Source organism: Trichosurus vulpecula, chromosome 6 (genome assembly GCF_011100635.1).
Source record: "Trichosurus vulpecula isolate mTriVul1 chromosome 6, mTriVul1.pri, whole genome shotgun sequence".
Classification (NCBI taxonomy): Eukaryota; Metazoa; Chordata; class Mammalia; order Diprotodontia; family Phalangeridae; genus Trichosurus; species Trichosurus vulpecula.
In genome coordinates, this window is record NC_050578.1 from 242,409,540 (window position 1) to 242,434,530 (window position 24,991).

The following is a 24,991-nucleotide window of genomic DNA, read 5'->3' on the forward strand; positions in this document are numbered from 1 at the left end:
AGGATGAAATAACTGAAACAGACCTTTGGTTACATAATTATTAAAAGCATTGACACTTTAACATTTTTATTGGTATCTTTTGTTTTTATATAACCTTATTTCTGAAGATATCTATAAAGCAAGCCATCTTCTATAATAAAGAATAAAAAATATGGAGGTCAGTAAGCAGTTCAGCAAAACTAATACATTAATAAATTTCTATAGTAAATGCAGTTTTCCATATCCATAATCTCCTAAATCTGAAAAGAAAGGAGGAAAGGAACACTACTTTAAAAAAGTATTATTGATATCTTTAATCATTCCCCAATAAGTTCCCCCATAATTGAACCCTCCCTTGTAACAAAGATCAATAGTTAGACAAAAGTAAGCCACAAGACTAACTAGCAAATGCCATTAACAAGGAATACTATACTCTCTGTCATAATTCTCTCTCCACTGAAAATCAACAGTCTTTATTAAGCACCTACTGTCTGCCAGACATTGGGCTAAATTTAGGCTGGGAATACAAAGAAAATAAAAGGACAATCCTTGACCTCAAGGAGCTTACAGTCTAGTGGGGAAAAGTGTGTTTCATCATTTACTCTTCTGAATCTTGATTAATCATTACAATTAGTCAATTTGGCCACATTTTTGTGCTGTCTTTGTTTACATGATTGTAATTATTTTGACTATATTGTTCTATTAGCTTTGCCCTCTTGACTGTCTCAGTTCATACAAATCTTCTTAGGTTTCTCTCAATTCTTCATTATGTCACATAATCACAGATGATAATTTGTTCTGCCATTCACCAATCAATGAGTACCCACTTTATCTCCAGGTGTTTCCTACCTAAAGGAGCATTGCTACAAATCTTTTGGCATATATAGGACCATTCTGTGTTTGATCCTCTCGGGAGCATATGCCAAGTCAATTATTGTGCCAAATGAAATGAAAAACTTTTATCAAAAAATTCCAAATAATTTTCCAGGTTAGCTAGAACCAATCCATAGCATATTAATATACTAATCTTCTTATAGTTCCTCTACCATACAACTATTCCCATTTTAAAAAACATTTTTGCCATTTTGATGGTGTAAGATCAATGGGGAATAAGATCTTCCTCTCCCATCAATAGGCCTCATGTGGAGCCCATTAAGGGAAGCTTGCATGGAGGAAGGCTTACACACTTTTTGTTAATTTCTAATTAGGCACTGAGTCAGGAGGGTCCTGGCTCTGAACCTATTAGCTGAAAGAGGTGAGATTTTGCTTTTGGGGTTCACTTACAAGAAGGATCTCATGATTCCCTGGTTGAGACTCTGAGTGACTGTCTATTCAGAGTTCCCAGCTGCTCAGAGGTAAAGGCTCTCTCAATGTAGTGGTGAATGTAAAGTATATATAGCAGTCTCTCTTTGATTCAGGCAGTAGAGCCCTGTCTGTTGGTCTTTATTTCTCTTCTTTGTATTTTCTCTGTTCATATTTCATGTAATTAAAGAAGATTGTTGACCCCTGAAACAACCATCTTTCCTTGTAAAGTAGATAAAAGAACGTGCACTAGCAGCCATCCCAAGTATGCCACTGTGCTTGTTGTTACAGTTGGATATGAAGTAAAATTCATACTTGTTTTAATTTGTATTTTTATTATTAGAAATGATAATTAGTAGAAGCAACCATAACTAGTAACTATTAGTAAAATTTTGATTACACAAAATTAGAAGCTAAAATGAAAATAGAAACTGAGCAGGAAAAAAAGAAAACCTAATAAATGTGCAAAAATCTGATATCCAAGACTGATAGGGTCTTGACACAAATATATCAACCAAAGAGTCATCCTCTAATGCCCAAAAGTTATATGAATAGTTTTCAAATAAAGAATTGTAAGCAATCAAAAACATATGAAAGACACACCAAGGAAAAAATGATTTCAAAGCTATAGTCACCTAAGGAAAGGCATTTTCAAGGATTATAACCCTTCACAGAGAAAAAGTTGGTGCTTTAAGAAAGCACCAACCCCTTAGAGTCTAGCACAGAGCCACACCTAAGGGGAGGGGGAGAAAGACATGTTTACATTGCAGGAATTGTTAGTTATCTCTATGCCACATATAATTTGTACATGTGTGCCTTTACCATGGTACTCTAAGTTTAGCTAATTCTTCCTATGCTATTTGCATTTGTGGCAGATTACACTCCAGATTTGAGGAGGAAAGTCTTATACAACTTTTCTCACCATATAATCTTAGCAAATACTTTTTTTCCCTAAAGGCAAATTGTCTGGCTACTTAATTGTTAATGGAGAGCATACTTGTTGGGGCTTAGGAACAACAATGATAGAAGTCTGGCCTCTCTGGGAATCCCAAGCAATAAATGTGAATTCAGGTCAGGGGTTGTAGCTGGAAAGGGACACCACATAAGTAAACCCCTAAAGGTAGAGAAAAGGCTAACAAAAGGCAGTATGTGGTGGGGGAGAGGTATCAGGGTTACCCTATGGGAATAGAGTTACATCAAACTGGTTTAAGCAAAACTAAATGAAGAGACAAAAATATTGATTTAAAAAAGGAAGAAGTTTAAAAAAAACAGGGAAAAATCAATATTAGAGATATAAATGGAGAAAGATACAAACCTAACTCATAACTAAATTTGAGTGAACTAAACAATTCACTAAAATAAAAGTTAGTGGAAGAACAAATACGAAAAAAAAGCTCCACAATTTGTTGTTTACAAGAGTCTTGTAAAAAGCAAAAACAATAAAATGAGAGCTTGGAACAAGATTTGCTATGCATCAAGTGAATTCAAAAAACAGGAATCGTAATCATACTATTAGACAATGAAAAAATAAAAATTCAGAATGCCAACAGAAAGAAACAAGGAAGCACCTCTATCCTTAAAGGATCCTTAATATAATCATCAAAAAATGAACTATTATCAATAGCAAATGTGTGAGGCAGCAAATATTATAGCATATAAAGTTATAATGGAAAATTTAACTGAATTACAGAAATACATTGAGCAACAACATAATGTTAGGACCCTTTGATGGTCTTTTTGCAAAGCTAGAAAAATCTAAAAGAGATAAAAAAGAGAAAATATAGAATTAAACAAACTTGGACAATTTAGAGCTAAAGGGATTTAATGCCTTCTGAGTGGAACCACTAAAGAATGTGTGTGTGTGTATGAAAGTATGTGTATATGTATGTGTGTATATATGTATTTATTTATGCATATGTACATATTTGTACACATATACACAGACACATATATTCAGCACTCTATGGCATTTTTTACAAAAATGGAACTCACATTAAGGCACATAAAAGTTGGAAATAAATGTAAAAAGCAGAAATACCACACATATTCCTTGCAGAGAATACACAATAAAAGTAATAATCAATTCAGGAAACATAAGAAAAAGACATAGACCTATAAGAAATTAAGATTTAATAATGAAATACTAAAAATCAAGTGAAACAAAGAACAAATCATAGAAACAACAACTATGTGAAAAGCAATGATAATGAGACAATAAAATGTCACAATTTCTGGGATGCAACTACACCAATTCTCAGAGGAAAAATCATATTCCTAAAATCATAAGGCAACAAAATATAAAAATGAACTGAACTAATGAACTGAATATAGAATTTAAAACTAGAAAACAAACAAATAAAATAAACAAAAATAGGAAACATTAAAAGTTGAAGCACATGAATTCAAAACCAAAAAGACTATAGAACTAATAAGCAAAACTAAAACCTTGAAAAGATGAATGAAAGTTTGAAAAGATGAATAAAATTGACAAATCCTTAGCCAACCTAGTGAAAAAAAGAGAGTGGAAAACTAAATTAATAAAATAAAATGATATTAAGCCCAGAGGACATAAAAATGATTATCAGAAACTGCAATATGCAATGTACAAACAAAATCCAGAATTCAAAACACATTATCCACAAAAAATTAGATACTTTAATTTATAGATTGCCAATAAAGATCTTCAATATTCCAAACTCAAAAAAAGAAATTGACCTAATTGTAAAGAAATTACCAAGGGATAAAGGATAAGGAGTGATTCTGGTCAAGATAAATTGACAGAACAATTCTAGCAAGATTTGAAAGAAAAATTAATGCCTGTGCTGCACATATTATTCTCAAAAGTGAGAAAAAAATATTCTACTGAAGTCTTTTTATAAGACAAAGAGACTTAATAGCAAAAAAGGAAAGATAAAGAAAAGAGAAATATAGTCCAATGTCACTCATAATTAAACAACTGAGACTTTTAAAATGAAATATTGGCAAAAAGATAAGACTTTATCTAAAAGATCATTCACTATGATCAAGTCAGACTTGTGCCTGGGATGTAAGGATAGGTCAACATTTGAAATCAATTAATATAATTAATCATATTAAAGCAGAAACATCCTACAAAATACAACACTTTAAAAAAGCCCTACAAAGTACAGACATAGAGCAGGGATTCTTAAGATTCTTTTTTTTAAAATGTCATGGACCACCTTTGACAGTCTGGTAAAGCTTCTCAAAGTAATATTTTTAAATGTGTATATAATAAAATACATAGGAATATAAAGGACCCAATCTTATGTAAATATAGTTATCTAAATGTATTTTTAAAAGTTTATAGACCCCCCAAATTTAAAAAAAAACTGACACATAGGGGTCATCTTTTAAATATGATATTATCTATGAACAAAATCTATCATTATTTGCAATTGGGGAAAAATTAAAAGCTTTAATCTTGTATTTACAGAGAAAGGACATTCTTTTCCCTACTTTTTTTCACAAGTTCTAGCAAAGCTAGCAATAGCAACAGGACCAGAGAAAAGACATGAAAGGCACAAAAAACTATCCGTTTGCTGATGACATAATCATTTATTTAGAAAATCCCAAAGAACCAGTGAGGAAACTAAGTAAACAAATTGAGTAAAATTGCAGGTTACAAATAAAATCCTGAAAAAAAAACAGCAATTCTTTGGTAGCAATACAAAATCCAGGAGATAATAATAGGAAGAGAAGTCACATTCAAAACAATTACAAAGTACACAAAATATGAGAGTACATCTACCAAAGTACATTAGAAACCTCTGTAGATACAATTATAGACCACTCCTTAAAGAAATAAAGAGCAATTTAAATGGCTGGAGTAATATTCAGTGCTCATGGGTTGGCTGTGTCAATGTAATGATAAACGTGAGGCTACCAAAGTTAGTTTAGCACTATGCCAATTAAACTACCAAGGGGGTACTTTACAGAGCTAATAAATAATAACAACATTCATTTGGAGGAACAAACGGTCTAGAGTATCAAAGGAAATAAAGAAAAAAATGTAGGAACAATGGGGAATTAGTACTTCTACCTCAAATTATTTTCTAATGCAATAATAGCTGTCAATACAGCTGTCAATAAACACTTATTAACTACGTTCTAGGCACTGTGCTGAGTGCTAGACATACAAAGAAAGGCATAAGACAGTCCGTGCCTTCAAGGAACTCACAGTCTAATGGAAGAGACACCTGAAAATTACTACATACAAACAAGATACAGAGAGGTTAAATTGGAAATAATTAATAGAGGGAATGTATTAACCTAAGGGGGATCACGAAGCCTTTGTGTAGAAGATGGACTTTTAGGGATGACTTGAAGAAAGCCTAGAGGCAGAGATAAAGAGGGAGAGTGTTCCTGGAAAGGGGAAAAGCTAGTGAAAATGTCCAGAGTGTGAGCAACAGTAAAGAGACCAGCATCACTATATTCTAGAGCTTGGGAGAGGAAGGAGCAACATGTGAGAAAACTGGAAAGGTCGCCAGTTGTGAAAGGTTGTGAAAGGCTTCAAATGACAGAGGATTTGATCCTGAAGGTAATGGGGAGCCACTAGAGTTTATTAATAAGGGGAGTGACATAAATCAAAACCATTTGGTTAAAGAATGGAAAAGTAGGCTAACAGACTAGACAAGGAAAAATCAGAATAAATAAACTCAACAAGCCCTTCAAAATATTTTTAAAATATTACAAAAACCTAAAAATATTACTTACCCTGAAAATCAGAAATCAATTTCTGGGAAGCTGCCAAGCAAAAAATAAGTTTAGACCAACATTTGGCACCAGCTAGGTAACTCAGTAATAGCATTAATCTAAAAGGAGAGGTTACTGAGTGATGAAGGTAGGGGTAGAACCTGGAAGCAACAATGGGGAACCAGGAATATTCTTAACTCCTGCCTTAAACAAGGAGAATGTGTGAAGGTGGACCCAGTACTGGAAAGGGTAGTCAAGAAGCCTATGGCATCTTGGGTGAGCCAAGTTTCAGTGGTAGCTAGAAGATGGAGGGAGTGGGAGAGAAAAATACTTAGGATGAAGGAGAGTTTGTTGCTTATGGACCAGGCATTCCAGAGGGCACAGTGGAAGGGCTGGGTGGTGTCTGGTTGAAATGTTGTGGTGGAAGGATTGAAGGAGATGAGAATAAGGAATCAGGAGGTGGGTAGATGGGGTGGGGGAGATGGAATATTGATGATGACCTACAGAGGTTCATAATCATTGGAACTTGAAGGGCATGACCGGGTATGAGAATGTTCTTCCTGACTCAAAGTAAGCGTCTGAGGCCATATTTGAGTTCAAACTTTCCTGACTCCAGGTGCAGGGCTCCATCCACTATTCACCTCCCACCCAGGGTTACTGTGAAGACCAAATGAGATAACAGATAGAGATGGAGCACTTTGCAAAGCTCAAAGAGCTATAATGCCAGCTCCCAGCTCCCTGTCCACCAGTCTTCTCTTAGCTCCTTCCCAGAATCTTAGATAGCATGCTTATGCCTCCCCTCACATTCTGGCTTGCCCTCCTGTGCATACCTTCTGCTTATCATCTTCTTTCTTTCAACAGAACCCCAAAGAGTCCAACTGAATATTCTGTTCTACCGCTGAACCGTTCTACCGTTCTCACCACTGAACTAAATTTTGTTTATGCAGATCCACTATATGTGAAGAGAAATTAATTCTCAACATGTTAAATAGATTGTCATAGTTGTTGATCCTTCAGTAGCAAAATACAATTGAATTGGGATTGAACAGTGTGATATAGTTAGTGGGACACACATTGGGCAGAGAGTCAAGAAACCAGAGTTTTAGTTGCTACTCTCCTCTTAAACTTGCTTCTCCTCTCAGGATCTCATTCCTCAGCTAGAAAAAGGAGGCAATAGACTGGAGAGAGAAAAAAGTATCTTAGCTAATTACTTAGGGATAAGGAGTTACTGGTGTTTATTGAGTGTGTGTGTGTGTGTGTGACATTATCAGACCTGTGCTTTAGGAAAAATCACTTTGGTGGCTCAATGAGGTGGCTCGAGAGATAATGGGCTCCCTGGATTTCCACCTCATAGTTGGAAGACCACTTATCAGAGGGATGATGGAGAGGATGAGTTAGATGATATGACCTCTGAGCTCCCTTCTGTGTCTGGGATGCTTTGGAATATAATGTGCTTGTTGGACTCCAGGCTCAGAGAACAAACTCTTCATCCCTCACATAAAACCAACTTACAGAAGAGAGATTGCATCTCATGTGGGGGAAAATTCTTTTTAAAAGTAATGTGTTGTTGTAAGTGATTAATGCATTTGTGTATGCTCTTATGGATTATGTAAGAATAGCTTTCTTTTGTGAATGAGTCATAAAAGTAATAATTTATCTAATCACTCATTCTTTATTAAGTAGATAATTTCATAGCTTTCCGTTTTTGTGATTCAGAACGGGATAGATTGTTTTTACTAGTTCAACAGTTGACCCTTGGTTAGCCAAATATTTGTCATGTTCTCTGGAATAATTAAATATATTCCAATGATATAGCTTGCTAATTTCATTATGTAACATATAATTAACCATAACATTGCATTAATTAATGTTGAAATCATGGTTTAGGTCCCTTTTTTAAAAAAGAAAAAAGGTTAAACGGTCATTCTGAAAAGGTCCTTTTTCTTGAGGAAATGAAAAAGGATAAGTCAAAAAGAAAAGAAGGAAGGAAGGAAGGGAGGAAAGAAGGAAGGAAGGAAGGAAGGAAGGAAGGAATGAAGGAAGGAAGGAAGGAAGGAAGGAAGGGAAGGAAGGAAGGAAGGAAGGAAGGAAGGAAGGAAGGAAGGGAAGGAAGGAAGGAAGGGAAGGAAGAAGAGGGGAGGATGGGAGAAAGGAGGAAAGAAAGAAAAAAGAAAAAGAAGGAAGGAAGAAAGGAAAGAAAGAAGGAAGGAAGGCAGAAAAGAAGGAAAGAAGGAAGGGAAAGAAGGAAGATAGGAAGGGAAGGAAGGAAGGAAAGAAGGAAGGGAAGGAAGGAAGGAAGGGAAGGAAGGAGGGGGAGGATGGAAGAAAGGAGGAAAGAAAGGAAAGGAAGGAAGAAAGAAAACCCTTTCTCAAGGGAAACTAAAAAGTCACAGAATTCTAGAGCCAGAAGGAACCTAAGAAGTCTTTGAGACCTTCCTCTTCACTTTACAGATAAGAAAACTAAGGATGAACTGAGTTAGTGGCAGTTGGGCCAAAATATAGTTTTTGGGACTCTGTGACCTCCATCATGTTCACTCAGAAAAACAACATCACCTGAATAAATGAGTGAATGAATGAACGAATGCATGTGCCTTTATTAACTACTTATTATGTGCCAGGCACTTTGCTCAGTGCTGGGGATACAAAGACAAATCAATACAAATACAAGCAAGAAATTCCCCACCCTCCATATTCCAATGGGGGAAGACAAGACAGTAGATGGAAAGGGAGGTGGGGTTTCCAACTCCATGTATTATCTTTCCCTATAAGGAACTCCTTTAGGTCAGGGGAGTATTTAGTTCTGTAACTACTGAACAAAGTAAGGGATTGTGCCATATGTTTTTGGAGGCAGTGCCCACATTGAGGTCATCACAGATCTTCTGAGGTATGGATGTGGTCAAAGAAGAATAAAATGGTATTTAGAATGTTGGCTCAAACAAAGCTTTGTCCAACAGGGAGGAAATTGGCAAGTTCAAACACATGAAATCACGTCCAAACGCACTCTGGGCCATGAGGAGGAGTAGGAATGTCCTTGGCTCCTCCTTGTCATTCTCCCTTATCAGTAATTCATTTTCTTGCAGATATTCATTCCATTCATTCATTCCACTCCACCACATGCACGGGGCAGCTTTCTACGAGCCACTGGGTCATTCACTGTCTTTCCATTCTTAACGAACTCAGTACCTGGCTCAGACTTCCTTTCCACCCAATTCTATGCCTTCTTTCTTGGAGACTTCAATATATACCTTAATATCTGTTCAAATATCCTGTCCTGCCAGTTCAACATTCTCAACTCCCAATGCCTGTACTTTCATTTTACTTTATTACTAAGTTCTTAATCTCACCACCTTCCATGAAGTAGACTTCTGACATTCTCCTTTCTGACCATAGCTTTCTATTCTTCTTCCTCTTCTGGTGGCACACTTTTCCTAAGGCTAGTGAATGAATGAATGAATAAAAATTCTTAAGTACTATGTGTTAAGCACTGGTAATATAAATAGAAAAAGCAAGACTTCGCTCTCCAGGAGCTTACACTATATTTAGGGGAAAACACACAAAAGAAAGTGGGCAGATGGAAAAGCCTGAAAACTAAGAGCTCAGGGCTGAGGAGGACTGCAAGGTCCAGCACCTACTATGTGCCAGGCAGTGCTGGGGGTACATATAGAAAAAGAAATCCAGTCCCTGCCCTCAGAGAGTTTCTAGTCTAATGGGGGAAGGCAATACACAAAAGGAAGCTGAAAGTAGAAGAGAGTGCTACTAGAGGGTACCCATGATCTTCATGGGATCAAAACCTGGCAAAGCAGCTGATGGGGAACGAAGACTTAGCTGGGACATTTGGCACCATCTTTAAAGAGAGGTATGGGGAGTAGTTTATTGCTTCACCCTCCAGCTCTCCAACTGTAGGGGAGAGGGGACTGAGGGTATGAGGAGGACTTGAGTCCTTAGATTCCATCAGTAGTTCACGTGACAGTGCCAGTACGCTGGGGGTTGTAGAGGCAGGGCAGATGGCTATGGCCTAGAGTACCTTAGGATGCAGCAGCAGGTCAATTGTGGTAATTTAATATTTCTCCAGAAGAAGGAGAGGTGGTGACTCCCACACCATCCAAGGCATGTGAAGCAATACAAGAAGACAGGATGGGTTCTGAGAGGCCCAGGGCCAAGGGAGGAAGTAGGGGAAAAGGAAAGGAGGGGTACTACCCACAATGGTGATGGGTCTTTCTGTCACTCGGCAGTTCTACATAGGTACTGGGTGTCCCCAGGGAGGTTGTGAGAAAGGAAAGGTATCATCTTCACCATCACCTTCAGTTACTTCATCATTCACTGCTGTCCCAGGCCACTCAAACCCCACTTTTTTCCCTTCTAAACTCAAACATGTAGTTAAACAACTTAAATAAACACAGTCCTCAACTAAATTCCTTATACCCATTTCCCATAGCCACTCAAGTCTAGAAAATCTCTGACTCTGGCTTCAAGTCTTAGGAGAAACACAAACTCTCTCAGAAAAAAATTCAGTCAAGATATCTGATGCATCTGCCCTTTAAACAGTGACCTCTCTGGTTTCCTTCAGGTTCTTGGCTACAAAACCATCTTCATCTCCCATCTTCAGTGGGAGACCTTTGGTCTCTGGTGTCAAAAACAAAAAGAGCATAGGATTACCTCTAACTAGTGCCCATAGACTCAAGTCTGGCTTTTGAATTAAACTTCTTGGTACAGGGCTTGAGTGAATCTCTGTGAGAGGATTCCCCCTAGCTCATGGTAAGCCTTCTCTATGTCTTCCATTCTTAATCTCTAAAGGCCAGACTGTATTAGTCATCACTAATGCAGGTATTACTCAATCAGCACACTGCTGAGAGAGCTTTGGGGTCTGCATTCTGGTATAAATGACCGGATGGGGTAAAGCTCAAGCCAGGAACTGAGGCCATTGTCCCTTCCACCAATCTAGCCATGTCCCTAGCCTTTCCCATACAAATATATGCCTCTAAAGCAACTTATTACGGCTTCACACAAGCTAACAGAACATTACTTCCCTTTATAAACTGTATGTTTCAGCCAAACTGGCCTACAAACTGCTTCCCAAATTCGGAATTTGATTTCTGCCCTTTTCTGCTCTTTCATAGGTTTTCCACCAAGCCTGGAATATACTGCCCCCACTCCCCTCATCCTTCCCTTCTGCCTTTTAGAATTCTTAGTCCCCTTCAAGGCCTAGCTCATGTGCTACCTTCTATGGAAAACCTTTCTTAATTCTCTTAATTTTTAAGGTTCCATGAGCTATCATGAATATACTCTTTCTTTACATGTTGTAACCTCAGTGGAACAAGGGCTCCTTTAAGGCAAGTTCTGTTTTTCATTTTGTCTTCATAACCCTAGCGACCAACAGAGCCTTGCACGTAGTGAGCATGTAATAAATATTTGTTGGGTTGGATTGGATTGTAATGGATTAGACTGAAGAGACATTTAATGCATTGGGGAAGAAAGTGATGAATGTTGGCATGAAATCCATCAGTGGCAGGAAGACAGAGAATCAGAGGTACATGTTTGAATTTTATAACAGGGAATATCTCTCCTTCTAAATCTTCAGAAAATGATGAGAAAATAAGCCTCTCTTAAATACCTGAGGAGGACCTTTGAGAAGACAAAGGGACTTAGAGAAGGAGGAATTTGGGAACAGCCAATATGGAGAAAAGTCAATGATGGATGTGACTGTCTAGAATTGAGTGGCCGCAGCCAAGCACTGGCTGAGGAGCAGAAACCAGTAATATAAAAGGAACTGAGGAAAATAAATCTGCTATTGGGTCAGAGTCAACAGCAGGCCATAAAATTAGGTGAAGAGTGAAATATCAGCCTTTAGGCCTCCTTTCTTCATGTGACTGAAGGAGACCTACTTTTAAAAAAATGTGTACCACTGAATAACAGGGAGCTCAGAGGCCAGGTAATCCAACCTGAGCAAGAACAAGAATCCCTGCTACAATATGTGGTCATTAAACCTTTGCTTGAAGACTTCCCTTGAGAGGGGGCCTATTAGCTCTAGAGCAGGGAGTCTTGACCAGGAGGCCATGCCCCAGGGAATTCAATTTTAAAAAAAGTATTTTGATAACTGTATTTCATGAGAATCTGTTTGCTTTGTACTCCTATGTATTTTTATTTTATGCACTTAAAAATGCCCTGAGCAGGGGGCCCACAGGCTTCACTAGATTGCTTAAGGAGTATAAGACATGATAAAAAGTTAAGAATGCCTAGTCTAGCAATGGCCCATTTCCTTTTCAGACAACTCTAGCAGGGACTAAATTACCCCTTACCTCAAGTCTAAATTTTCCTTTGTCACTGCTTTTGGCTCCTAGCTCTGTCCTCCAAAACCCCAAGGAATAAATCTAACACCTTTCCCTGTGAGCCCCTCAAACATCTGAGGACAACAATTATGTCCCATCTTCTATCCATTTCTTGTTTAATTCGGAAGGAAGGAAGGAAGGAAGGAAGGAAATATGGAAGGAAAGCTGAAAATCTACGGTCCTCCCATGTCCGAAGCTTTGTGTGATTTCCCTATCATGTTAGTGGGTCTCCATGGGGTCGGGAAAGTTTTGTGGAACACTGTAAATAAAATTCTCAGCAAATGCACAAAATGGCTGTGGAGAAAGGACTATCTGGCTGCCAAGTTTCTGCTCCGGGTGAGTTTTTATAGCCAAGTTATAAACCTCTTAATATTCTGCTTTATAAATGAAAAGCTGACAGACCCTTCACCATAATGGCACTAATGGGCACAACTCTAATGACTGTACATGTGCATAACATAAATTATGTCCTTAACAGCATCAGCCAGGGCTGTGGAGTCATAATTCCTGCAAACTAGCACTAGATGGAGACAGTGATTCGTGCAATGCTTCCAGGCCCACTTCCCAGTCCCCTCCCTCTCCCCCCCTCCAAAGAGTTCCTGTTACTGAAACATGTTTTCATCCCTCTATTCAGCAGAGAACAGGGCACCCTGGCAAAAGGGGCATTTTTAGTAGAAACACCATAGATAATAAAATGCCTCCGGCTTCGGACTGACACACTTGTAAAAACATCTATCCACGCAGAGATCAAAGTGGATTTCCTTTACTTAATATAGTATTTTTGCTTAATCTAAGCTTTTGTCAGGGACAAAATGTTCTATTCACTTTAGTATTATTAACAACTAAATTAAAAGAGGGAGGCAGATTTTTTTTCCACTTTGGACCTGGAAACCCCCCTACAAATCATCTCTAGGTCATCCCTTTGTTGTAAGGATGAAGGAACTATGGCCTAGGAAAGCCAAGTGACAACCCAAGGTTATACAGACAGATAAACTGGATGGAGAGGGGGGGGGGAAGGAGAGAGACAGAGACAGAAAGGGACAGAGGGAGAGAGGGAGAGAGGAAGAGGGAGAGGGGCAGGGAGAGGGAGAGGGAGAAGGAGAGAGGGAGGGAGAAAGGAGAGAGATTGAGACAGAGAGAGATGAGAGATGATAGGTGGCAGTATGCATAGGACTGGGCCTGGAGATAGGAAGACCTGAGTTCAAATCCAATGCCAGACACTAGCTGTATGACCCTGGGTAGGTCACTTAACTTCAGTTTGCCTCAGTTTCCTCATCTGTAAAACAGAGATAATAATAGCACCTACCTCTCAGGACTGCTGTGAGAATAAAAGAGGATAATAACTGTAAAGCATTTAATACATAGTTGCTGCTGTATAAATGTTTATTTTCTTTCCACTCCCTTTCCCAAAGGTGAATGGACAGGCTGGAGGACAGAGAGGTGATAGACAAACAGGCAGACTGACAAACAGATAGATGATAAGTAGATGACAGGTAGAGAGCAGACACAAGACAGAGAGATAGACAGAGCTTTTATTAGGAGCTTAGTGTTTGCCAAACACTGTGCTACGCGCTAAGGATGCAAGCAAGTAAGATAGTTTCTATCCTCAAGATGCTGAGACTCTGATTAAGGAAGATGACCCACAAAGAGGAGCTGAGAGGTGGGAGGAGGAAGGGCTATCTCGCTTTGTACCCCCAGGTCTCAGCACCATCCCTGGCACATTTCATAAATGAAATTATTGATTTGACTAGTATCTGGTGACCAGGAAGTGAGGTGGAGGACAGGCGAGAGGCAAGCTATCTGAGCCCAGGGCCAAATGACAGGCCTTCAGATGCTTGAAGAGAGGAATCATGCCTCCCTCCCATCCCCATCCCCAAAGGCTTCCCTTCTTCAGGGTAAGCATCCCTACTTCCTTCAAGTAATCCACACCTTGATGCACGACCTTGAGGCCCTTCACTATCCTGGTGAATCTCCAGAATCTTTATTAACTTGTGATGCCTGGAACCAAGGTTCCAAATGTGGCCTGACCCAGACGGAGTAACTGTGGGACTCTCACTTCCTGAGTCCTGGACGCCATCCCGCTCAGTGCACCAAAGGAATGTGGTCAGCTTGTTTGGAATTCGTCTCACACCACTGGCTGATATGAAGCTTGCAGTGCACTAAAGCCCTCAGCTCTTCCTCAAACTGAAGTCTAACTTTGTCTTTCATCTTATACTTGTGAAGTTCATCAGTCAAACAAATCTCCATCTAACAAATGGAGGCAAAGGAGTTAATAATAATAATGACAACTAACATAAATATAGCATTTGCAGGTTTACAAAGCATTTTACATTTGATCTTCACCTATGAAGTGTGATTCCCACTTTATAGATAAGGAAACTGAGGCCCAAAGGAGGTAAATGACTTATCTAAGGTCACACAGCTAGTAAATATCTGAAGCTGGATTTGAACTCAGATCTTTCTAACTTCCAGTCCAGTTCCCTAATCACAATACCACCCAGTTGCCTTTTAATAATATCTAAATGCATGTGCCTTACACACCAGCCATGGTAACATTTATATTTAAAGGGTCCGGGCTTGATTCAATTGTGAGCTCGCAGTACTCATCACAGTGCTTGGCATACAGTAGGTACTTAATAAATGCTTATTGACTGACTTCAGCATTGGGGCTTCCACATCATAACGGGCTAATAACGAGAGTTTGAATAGCATCTGGCCACCTGGGAAGGTGACATTTTCATCTGGTACCTTGGGCAGTCAAGAGGTTAAAAAATCCCAAGGTAGAGAGAGTAAAGAGAAATAAGGGCCTTCCATATAGGATGCCGGGTAACAATTATGTTGTTTCTAGCAATATAATGAAGCCCATAATAAAATTCAATACAATATATAATTTGAGTCTGATACTGTAAGTAACAAACACTTTGGTGAATACCAACCCAAGTCAGCATGTCTTTAATAAACAGGCAATAGAAAAATGAGACATTAGCATTCCATTACTGTCAAGGACAAATGATTAAAAAAAACCAACCTCTTTGCTTTAGAATATTAGTCCTCATTTCTTTAATTCTGACTTTTTTGGATTTTGAGTTATCTGAGTTATGAACTGGGCCACAATGCTTATATTTCACATCTAGTAAAATTGAAATATGTTTGATCTCTGAAAATAACAAGCAAAAATAATATTGAATACAGAATAGAATACCTTTTAAAGATGAATGTGTGATATGCACATATTTATTATTTATAGATTGTTATATATTACTTATATATACACAAATATATTGTGTATGTATATATAGATATGCATATAAAGTTGTGATGTGGTACTTGAGTCCAAGATACAGGCTAGAATAACAGTATAGGTAAAATAGATTTTGGAAGTGGTTAGTGGAAGTGGTCATTTGACCAAACCCCAAAAGTGATGTTTAACGAATCAACGTCACCCTAGAAGATGGTCCCAAGGAAAGTATGCCAAAGTTCAGCCTCTGGTCCTTTACTGTTATATATATTTTAACATTGATTTGGATGAAATCAAATTAGGCATGCTTATCAAATTTACAGATTTCATGACACAGAGATGGGTGGCTTACTTGGCTTGTGGCTTACAGAGATGTTAGATAACAGAGTAAAGATTTTGAAATATCTTAATGGGCTAGGACAATGGAGAAAAAAACTAATGAAATGAATAAAAGGAGAGTTCTAGACTTGGGATCAAGTAGTTATTTGCACACATATTCATAGATTCACAGAATTTGAGATTTGGAAGTAACCCACAGAGACCCTCTAGTCCTGCCCAAACCTGTGCAGAAATCCCCTCTTGTAGGACTGGCTAGACAACAGATCTAGCGATAAAAGCTTTGGGGTTCCAGGAAACTGGTTTAATGTGGATCAATGGTATGATGTGGTCCCCCTAAGAGCTGATTTGATTTTGGAGTGCAAGAATAAAGATTATGTCCAAAATGGCAGTGGAGAGTTAGTCCTGCTATACTCGGTTCTCTTTAGGCTACATCTGGAGTCTTGGATTCGTTTCCAAGTGCTCCATTTTGGGAAGAACAATGGACAAGCTAGAGATAGTCAAAGAAAGGCAGCCAGGGATGGTGAGGGTATTCCTCCAAATCATGACATATAAGAATTGATTGAAAAAAGAGGTGATTTAGCCTGGAAAATTTTAGTGGGGATGTGACAAATGTTTCCAATTGTTTATAGAAGAGGGAGAGCGGAGAGAGTGCTGGCCTTGGAGCCAGGATTACCGATCTCCTTCCAATCTGGCCTCGGACGCTGAGTAGCTGTCTGACTCCAGGCCAGTCACTTAACCTCAGTCTGCCTCAGCTTCCTGATCTAGAAAATGAGGATAATAATAGCACTTCCTTCCTTCCCAGAATTGTGAGGATTACATGACATAATATTTGTAAAGTGCTTTGCAAAGAGTCAGGTTTCTGTAATTCTGTAAGTGAAACATAAATAAATAAAATAAGACATAAAACTGACTTCAAAATAAGTATTTTTGGATAAAATCAATAGTTTTATAACCTTTCCTGGATCAGCCAAAACCTACTACTTGCAGCAGTGTTTGTGATAACAAAAACTGTTATTTTTTTAATGGTGTTCATTCATTGGGAAATGACTGCATAACTCATGCTGTAAAAAGTAACAAGGAATATGAGGAATTCAGAGAAACATCAGAAGATTTATATGAACTGATGCAGAACAAAGAAAGTGACCCAACAATATACATGACAATTTACTGTAATTTAAATGAAAATAATACTGAAAGGTAGTTGAACATAGATTGAAGGGTATGATTAATGTAATTTCTAAAGGACAAAACCCACCTTCTACCTCTAGGTATAGAGGTGGTGCATAGAGATGTGAATGAATGTCTAAGCTGGTTGGTTTGACTTAACTGTTTTTCTTTGGGTCAAGAAAGGGTTTTATGGTGTGGGAGACTATGAGGAACTTCCTAGGGTATAAAAAATAAAAGGAATCAATCTTTTAAAGACATTCTGCCCAGTCTTCAAGACATAGATCAAATACCACTTCCTCTAAAAACTTTAATTCCTCAGTCCTTACCAAGTACCACATATCCCTTGACTGACTTTGATAGACTTGGCTCTTTTCAGCAATGCAAGGACCTAAAACCATTCCAAAAGACTCATGATGGAAAATGCCATCCCACATCCAGAAAAAGAAATATGGAGTCTGAATGCAGATCAAAGCAGACTATTTTCTTTTTTTTGTTTTGTTTTATTTTATGTTTTTCTTTCTCATAATTTCTCCCATTTGTTCTAATTTGACTAATGTCAAAATATGTTTAATGAGAATATATACGTAGATCCTATATTGGATTGTACACCATCTTAGGGAGAGAGGGGGAAAATATTTTAAAACTTATGGAAGTGAATGTTGGAAACTAAAAGTAAATGAGTTAACTTAATAAAAAATATCTTAAATATTTTAAATGTTAAAGTACTTAAAAAGTACTATGTGTCCTTTTTACACTTGCATTCTACATGATTTGTGTCTTATAGCTGCTGTCTAGACTGGAAGCCCAATGAGGGCAGAGTGCAAGAAGGATTCATTTTTCTATCCTCTTTTGGGGGTAACATGGAATTTTACACAACCTAACACATCTTTGTTAAATCGCTTTGATTTGGGAGTCAGAATACTTTCGTTCAAGGGCTGGCTCCAACCCTTAGTAGTTTTTTTGACCTCTCTGAGCCTCAGACACTTTGTATAACCTGCCCAATCAAATGAAGTAACAATATAGCTAAAAAGAACTATAAAGGGTTAAATGCTATAGAAGGAAGCATAGTATGTTGTATTGGAAAGCTGCTGTATTTAGAATCAGAGAACCGAGGTTCTCTAAACCCCAGCTCTGCTACCTTTCCAACACTGGGCAAGTCTCTTAATTTCTAAGGTCCTCAATTTCTTTATCTACAAAATGAGGAGGGTAATACCAGATAGGCCCTTGATCCTCAGTGGCCTAGCCCCAAAGAAGAGGGATCAAGTTCCGTGTCATCTTGAAAGTGGGTCTTTAGTGAAATGTCTAAAGGATCTGGGCTTGGCCCCATACTATTAGATGCTTCTATTGATGACTGGGATAAATTTATAGATGGAATGCTTATCAAGTTTTCAGAAGAAATTAACCTAGGATAGATAGCTAAATACAGAAAAGGCAAATTTGGTATTCAAAAAGATGAAAAGCTAGAAAGAATTCTGGGTCATATCAAATAAGATGAAATGTAACAGAGACAAATTTAAAGTCATATTTGGGTTTAAAAATCAATTTCATAAGTACAAAATGAGACAGCAAGACAACAGTTCATTTGAAAAAAGATCTAGGGGGTTTAGTGGACTAGAAGTTAGATGTGAGTCAATGATATGAGTATGAGACTTAAAAACAATAAAGTTCTAACAAGATTCTCCAAATCTGGCGGTGTGACCCCAGATAAGCCACTTAGCCCTTGTCTTCCTTAGGTTTTTTATCATCTGCAGAATGGAAATAGTAATAGCAACCACTTCTCAGGTTTGTTGTAAGGATAAACTTAGATAATATCTGTGAGGCATTTAGTGAAACTTAAAGATATATACATACACACATACACCTATATACACATATGTGTTGTACATATATACATTATATACATATGTGTACGTATATAATATGTGCATGTATATATAATACCCACATATATATGTAAATAAGTGTGTATGTTCGTCATAGGTAGGGTCTTATTCAGGTATGAGATGGAATAAGTCCCTTCCCATGCTTTGATTTCACAATTTTGTGTTTCTGTGGAAACAAGCCATTTTATTAAAGTTGGAATGACTTTAGGAGTTATCTAATATAATCCCCTTATTTTGTGGAGGAGAAAACTGAGAGCCAGGGAAGGAAAATGATTTCTTCCTGGTCCTATTGCCAGCTCTGGAAGATTTGGCCTTGGTATCCAGCTCTCCTGTCTCTTCTCATTACAAGTCATTAAACCCTTTAACACAATTCAGAGAAACAGGTAAGAGTCACTACAGGCTTTTAAGAAACCTCTTTTGGGACTGAATGGGGGAGCAGCAGCGTTTGGAGGAGAAAGAGTCCTGGACTCATGAGTCAGAAGATCTGGGTCAGAGTTCTGTCTTTGACATACACAAACAACATGGCAGCTTCGGCACATCATGGTCTCTCTTAACTAAGGTTCTCTGATCTGTAAAATGGAGATAATCATTCTTGTGCTAATTACCTCACAGAGTTGTGAGAAAAAGAGATTTTGTAAACCTCCAAAGGACTTTATACATGGTAGCCATTATTTTTATCCATTTTAAGAAACTCCAGTTCTTCTGTGGCCCAGTCTAACAGTATTTAATAGAAATCATCAGCATTATATTCAAATTCTGTTTAGAAATAGTGAAAAAAATGTGCCTAAAAGTATATTGACACTAAACAGTGACAAAAATATTGGCCTATTTTTAATACCTAATTATGGCATAAGAAACTTTGAAGTCAGATTGAATTAACTCTATTTAAAACAGGTAAAGTGTTACAGCAAACTCCTGTTTATCCAAGATGGCTGACAAAATGAGGTGTTATGAGGTGGTTTATTAGATTAAAGTGCTAGACCTGGAGTCATGGAAATATGGGTTCAAATATGGCTTTAAACACTTACTAGCTGGGTGACTCTGGACACTTAAACCTGTCTGCCTCAGTTTCCCAATCTGTAAAGTAAGGATAATAATAGCACCTAACTTGTTGTTGGGATATAATGAGATATTTTAAGTGCTTTGCAAACTTTTAATTCTATATAAGTGCAAGCTATTATTATTAGCTTTCTCTGAGTAGTAATTTTTTCCTTCCTTCCTTCATCCCTCTTTCTTTCCTTCTTTTCTTCCTTCCTTCATCTCTCTTTCCCTCCTTTCTTCCTTTGTCCCCCTTTCTTTCCTTCCTCCCTTTCTTCTTTCCTTCCCTTCCTCCTTTTCTTCCCCCCACTCCCTCTTGAACTCAAATCTTCCAGACTCTGAGGCTAGCTGTCTCTCCATTACTGCCTCTACTGATAAATGCCTTAATTACATCTTCCAAATTACTTTGTGTGATAAAGTTGTCATTACCAACAATAATTTATGTAATGCTTCAAGGTTTGCAGAGCACTTATGCATTTTATCTCATTTGATCCATTATCTATCTGTTTACCTCTCTGTGAGCTATATGAACTAGGTCCTCATTCCCATTTTTCAGATAAGTAAGATGAAGCTCAGAGAATTCTTGTCACTTGACCATGGTCATACAGCTTGTCAGAGTCAGAAGCAGGATTGGTAATATGCTATACCCCCATGAAACCCACTATGGGCTTCTACATTTTGAAGTAAAAATAATTTTGTCTGTTTTTGATGAGTCAGAAGGCACTTTGGAGACATCACTATGAACATCTCTCCAGACTACAGTGTGCTCCAGAAGGGAGATTTAAATTAAATTGACCCTGATTTTCTGACATACTTCCAATGCTGCTCTTTTCGTTAACCATTATATAGCATCTAGCTTAATTAATATGTGTCCCTCTCACATCAAAATGCCACATAGCATGAACAAAACCCAATTACTTGATCCTTTTTGGTCCTTCAGGCTGTGGATAAAAGAGGTTTGAGATATTCTGTAGCCCTAATACACAGAGCAATGCTCCACCTGTCTATTTTTCAGGGCTGTGTAGATGCAACAGCTTCTTTGTACAGGCCTCTCCAGGATTTGGCAAACTTACTCATGGCCTTCCTTTTACATGCACTGCCTATGGTAGCATCCTAGTTAGGCTTATTTCTGGAATCCCCTGGTTTGGATTCAAAAGCTGCTCAGGCCCTACCAGTTGGTTAATGTGGATCAGTCCTTCTGGGAACCTGTTCAAGCCCTTTCATTTCACCTGACATTTGATGAGCACCCAAAATTCGCTCAGCCCATGGTAAGCATTGCAGCAAATACAAATGAAGCATGAGGTGGCCCTGGCCCTCGGAGAGCTTGAGCGTAACAAGTGCTACACTCAATATACTTGGGTGCTAAAATGTGCAGCATAAACAGCAATGGCTAACAGTGGTCAAGAAAAGGCAAGCTTAGTCTTACTAGTTATCGTGAATGGCTTCACGGGGGAAACGAGGATTATGATGGACCTTGAAGGGATAGATGGATTGTGGGGGAATGGTAGGATAAATGGAGCAAATAACAAGAAGTATGGCCTGGGGATGTGAATCATGGGATTTAGAGCTGAGGGGGCCCTTTGAGATCAAGGAGTCCAACCACCCATTTTACAGATGAAGAACATGGGGTCACGTGATTCACCTATACTCACACAGCTAGAAAAGAGATTCTTAGAAGGGGTCTACAGGCTTCACCAAATGGTCAAAGAGGTCCATGAAACAAATAAAGGCTTAAATACCTGATTAAAGCATTCTATGTATCATCACGATCCTTTCCTCTGATAAAGTCTTTCCAGTGTTTGTTACTTTTTTCCCCCATGTCTCCCTTCATTTTGTAACTAAAAGAGGACTGGAATTGGAATCAATGTACCTGGATTCAAGGCCCATGCGACCTCAGACAAATCATTTCATATTTCCAAGCCTTTGTTACAGATGAGGACACTAAGGCTAGCTGACTCCTATAATATCATAGGTGGAAAATAGCTTGAAATAAGCATGGTATGTGGGGGATCCATGAATTAGGATAGGCTCGAGTCTTAATTGCATGGGAAAGATGAAATTTAATAAGGACGAATGTAAAATCTTGCATTTAGGTTGAAAAAAGCAACCGTGTTTTAAGAGTAGGGATTCTTTTATTGTATTTGCAATTCCTGGAGCCTAGCACAGAGTAGTTGTTAATTGAATGACTGACTATTCATGAAGGTGGGGGAAAGACTTGACAGCCATAGGTCATAGGAATGATGCAAGAGTTTTAGCTGAATACAAGCCTAAAATGGGTCACCAGGTTAAAAAGGTCCCAACAAGCAAATGTGATCTTAAACTGCATGGGGAGAATTCTGTTTCCCAGATCAAGAGTACAGAAGGTCATCCCATGGTCTGCCACAGAAAAAGACATGGTTAGAGTACTCTGATCAGATATGTACATTACAACTTCAAGAACTTGCCAAGAATTGACAAGGGGGATTGTGACCAGGAGGGTGAAGGGACTTGAAATCATGGCAGATGAACATCACAAAGAGCTAGTGAGATCTCATCAAGGCCAAGTCTTTTCAGACAAACTTCATTTCCCTTTGTGACACTAAACTGGTGGAGGAAAAGTCTGTACCTATAGTTGGCCTAGATCTGAGGGGAGCATTTGGCCAAGGCTTTCAATTTATTTTCATGGACAAAATAGAGAAATACAAATTTGACAATATTCAGCACAGTGCAAGGCACATAGTAGGGGCTTATTAATTAAACAATTGATTGTTTGAGATGGACTCAGGACTGATTCAATGCCAGACGGTAGGCCTACCACTCTACTCTACCCTAGTCAGACCCTATCTTGAGCATCATGTTCAGCTGTGGAAGCTGGAGAGCATTCAGAAGAGATCAGCCAGCATGGCGAAAGGCCTAAAGCTCAGGACCTAAGGATCATTTGAAAGAACTAGGGATCTTTTGCCAAAAAAAGAGAAGACTTAAAAGAGGCCATGATAAATGCCTGCAAATATGCAAAGGGTTGTCACGTGCAAAAGGGACTGAACGTGCTCTGTTTGAATCCAGAGGACAGGACTAAGTACAGTGCATAGAAGTTTCAGAGAGGCCACTTTTGACTTGATGTTAGGAAAACCTGCCTAGCGATTACAGCTCTCTAGAAGAACAATGGATTGCCTTGGTAGTTTTTCCCTCTCACTGGATGGGGCTCTTGAAGCAAGGGTTTGAATGACCACTGGCCAAATCTGTTGTAGGGATATGAGTTGGCCCAGATGGCCTTTGAGTTCCAACTCAACTCTGAGACTGTGATTCTGTTACTTCTGTTATTCCAGAGAGAAGAACTGTAGGTGAAGGTATAAGAAGACAAGTTATCACCTTAAGACAAGGAAGAACTTTATAACACCTTGAGTTGTCTCAAAAAGGAATGAGCTGTTAGTTTCCTGGAAATGGTCAAGCAGTGGCTGGATGACCACTCCTAAGGCAGGGTAGTAAAAGCATGAGAAAACTCAAGTACACACAGCAGTGAGACAACTTAGATGCATATAACCCATGCTAACCACATGGCTATGGGAAAGTTCCCCTGACAATCTGGGCCTCAGTTTCCTCTCCTGAAAAATGAAGAGGTTGTACGAGGCAGTCTTTACATTCAATTCATTTCAGCATAAACAGAACTATTCCTTTTCAATTCTAACATTTTCTGATTCTAAAGCTTTGCTGTAAGCAGATCACTGTTATGGAAATATTGGGCACTAGCCATTTCCTTAAAGGGCATCTGGGATCCACATTGAGTGGAGGCAGTGGGACTCTGAACCAAAGATGCCAGCCTGCAACTCCATTTACCAATGTAGGCTGGCACCGTCTGCCTCTTATAGTCTTGGATCCTCATTAGTGGCCTGACCATGGATAAATGACTTGAATTATATGACTTCAGTTTCCTCAAATATAAAATGAAAGCATTGGACTCTATGGTTCTAAAGTCTCTTCCAGCTCTAAATATATGTTTCTATGAAACACCATGTTGTTCTAAGTGTAATGTTTCAAAAAACTCTTAACTCCGATTTTTCAAGAGTCTATTTCAAATACAGAAAAGCAGCTAGGAGGACTTCCAACCAGCCAAATGACAACCTGGGAAAGCAGCTAATCTCTGTAAGGAAGCCCAAAGGAATTACAGATTTAGAGCTAGAAGGAAACATAGACATCATCTAGTCCAACCTTATCATTTAACAAATGGAGAAACTGAGGTCCACAGAGGTAAGTTGATTTGACAAAGGTTAACACAGGCTTTAAGTTGAAGGACTTGAATCCAGGCCTGATTCATGAATCAGTGTTCTTCCAACCTCACCCAGATGGCTCCATATAAATGGAAGACATTATTGTTATCAGGAGAAGGTCTGCGACAGTTGATAGAATAGTGAACCTGGACTCTGAAAAATCTGAGTTCAAAACTCACCTCAAAATTACAAGGTGTACAACTATGGACAAAGAAATAATAGTAATATAAATTATATATATATGTAAAATTATAATATATAGTTATATATAAGTAATAATATTATATTATATATAAAATTATAATATATAATACATTATTAGCATGATTATATACCATATATTCTATTAAATATATTATTAGGATTGGCATTAATATAGATAGTACCTTCAGGTTTGCAAAGTACTTTACACATACTATCTCATTTATTTAATGACCCTGAGAGGTAGTTGCTATTGTTATATTAATTTTACAGATGAGGAAATTAAGGCAGAAGAAAGTTAAGTGAGTGCCTAGGTTCACACACCTAGTACATGACTGAGGCAGGCTTCAAACTCTAGTTTTCCTTGTGCCTAAAAGTAACATAATTTTCCCTGTACCACAAAGCCTCTGAGCCTCAGACAACTCTTTACAACTAAAATATAGGTGGGTTATAACTCATGTTGGTGGAGAGTGCTCTCATGCTAACAAAATCATAGATTATCTATGGGTTATTATTATTGGGAAATCCATTTTTGCAGTATCATTTTGGGAGCATACTTTC

General features: G+C 38.3%; 1 protein-coding gene across 1 annotated transcript in view; it reads right to left on the reverse strand.

The window, feature by feature from the left end:
• DCDC1 (doublecortin domain containing 1) overlaps positions 1 to 24,991 on the reverse strand; it is a 494,261-nt gene that overhangs the window by 155,507 nt on the left and 313,763 nt on the right.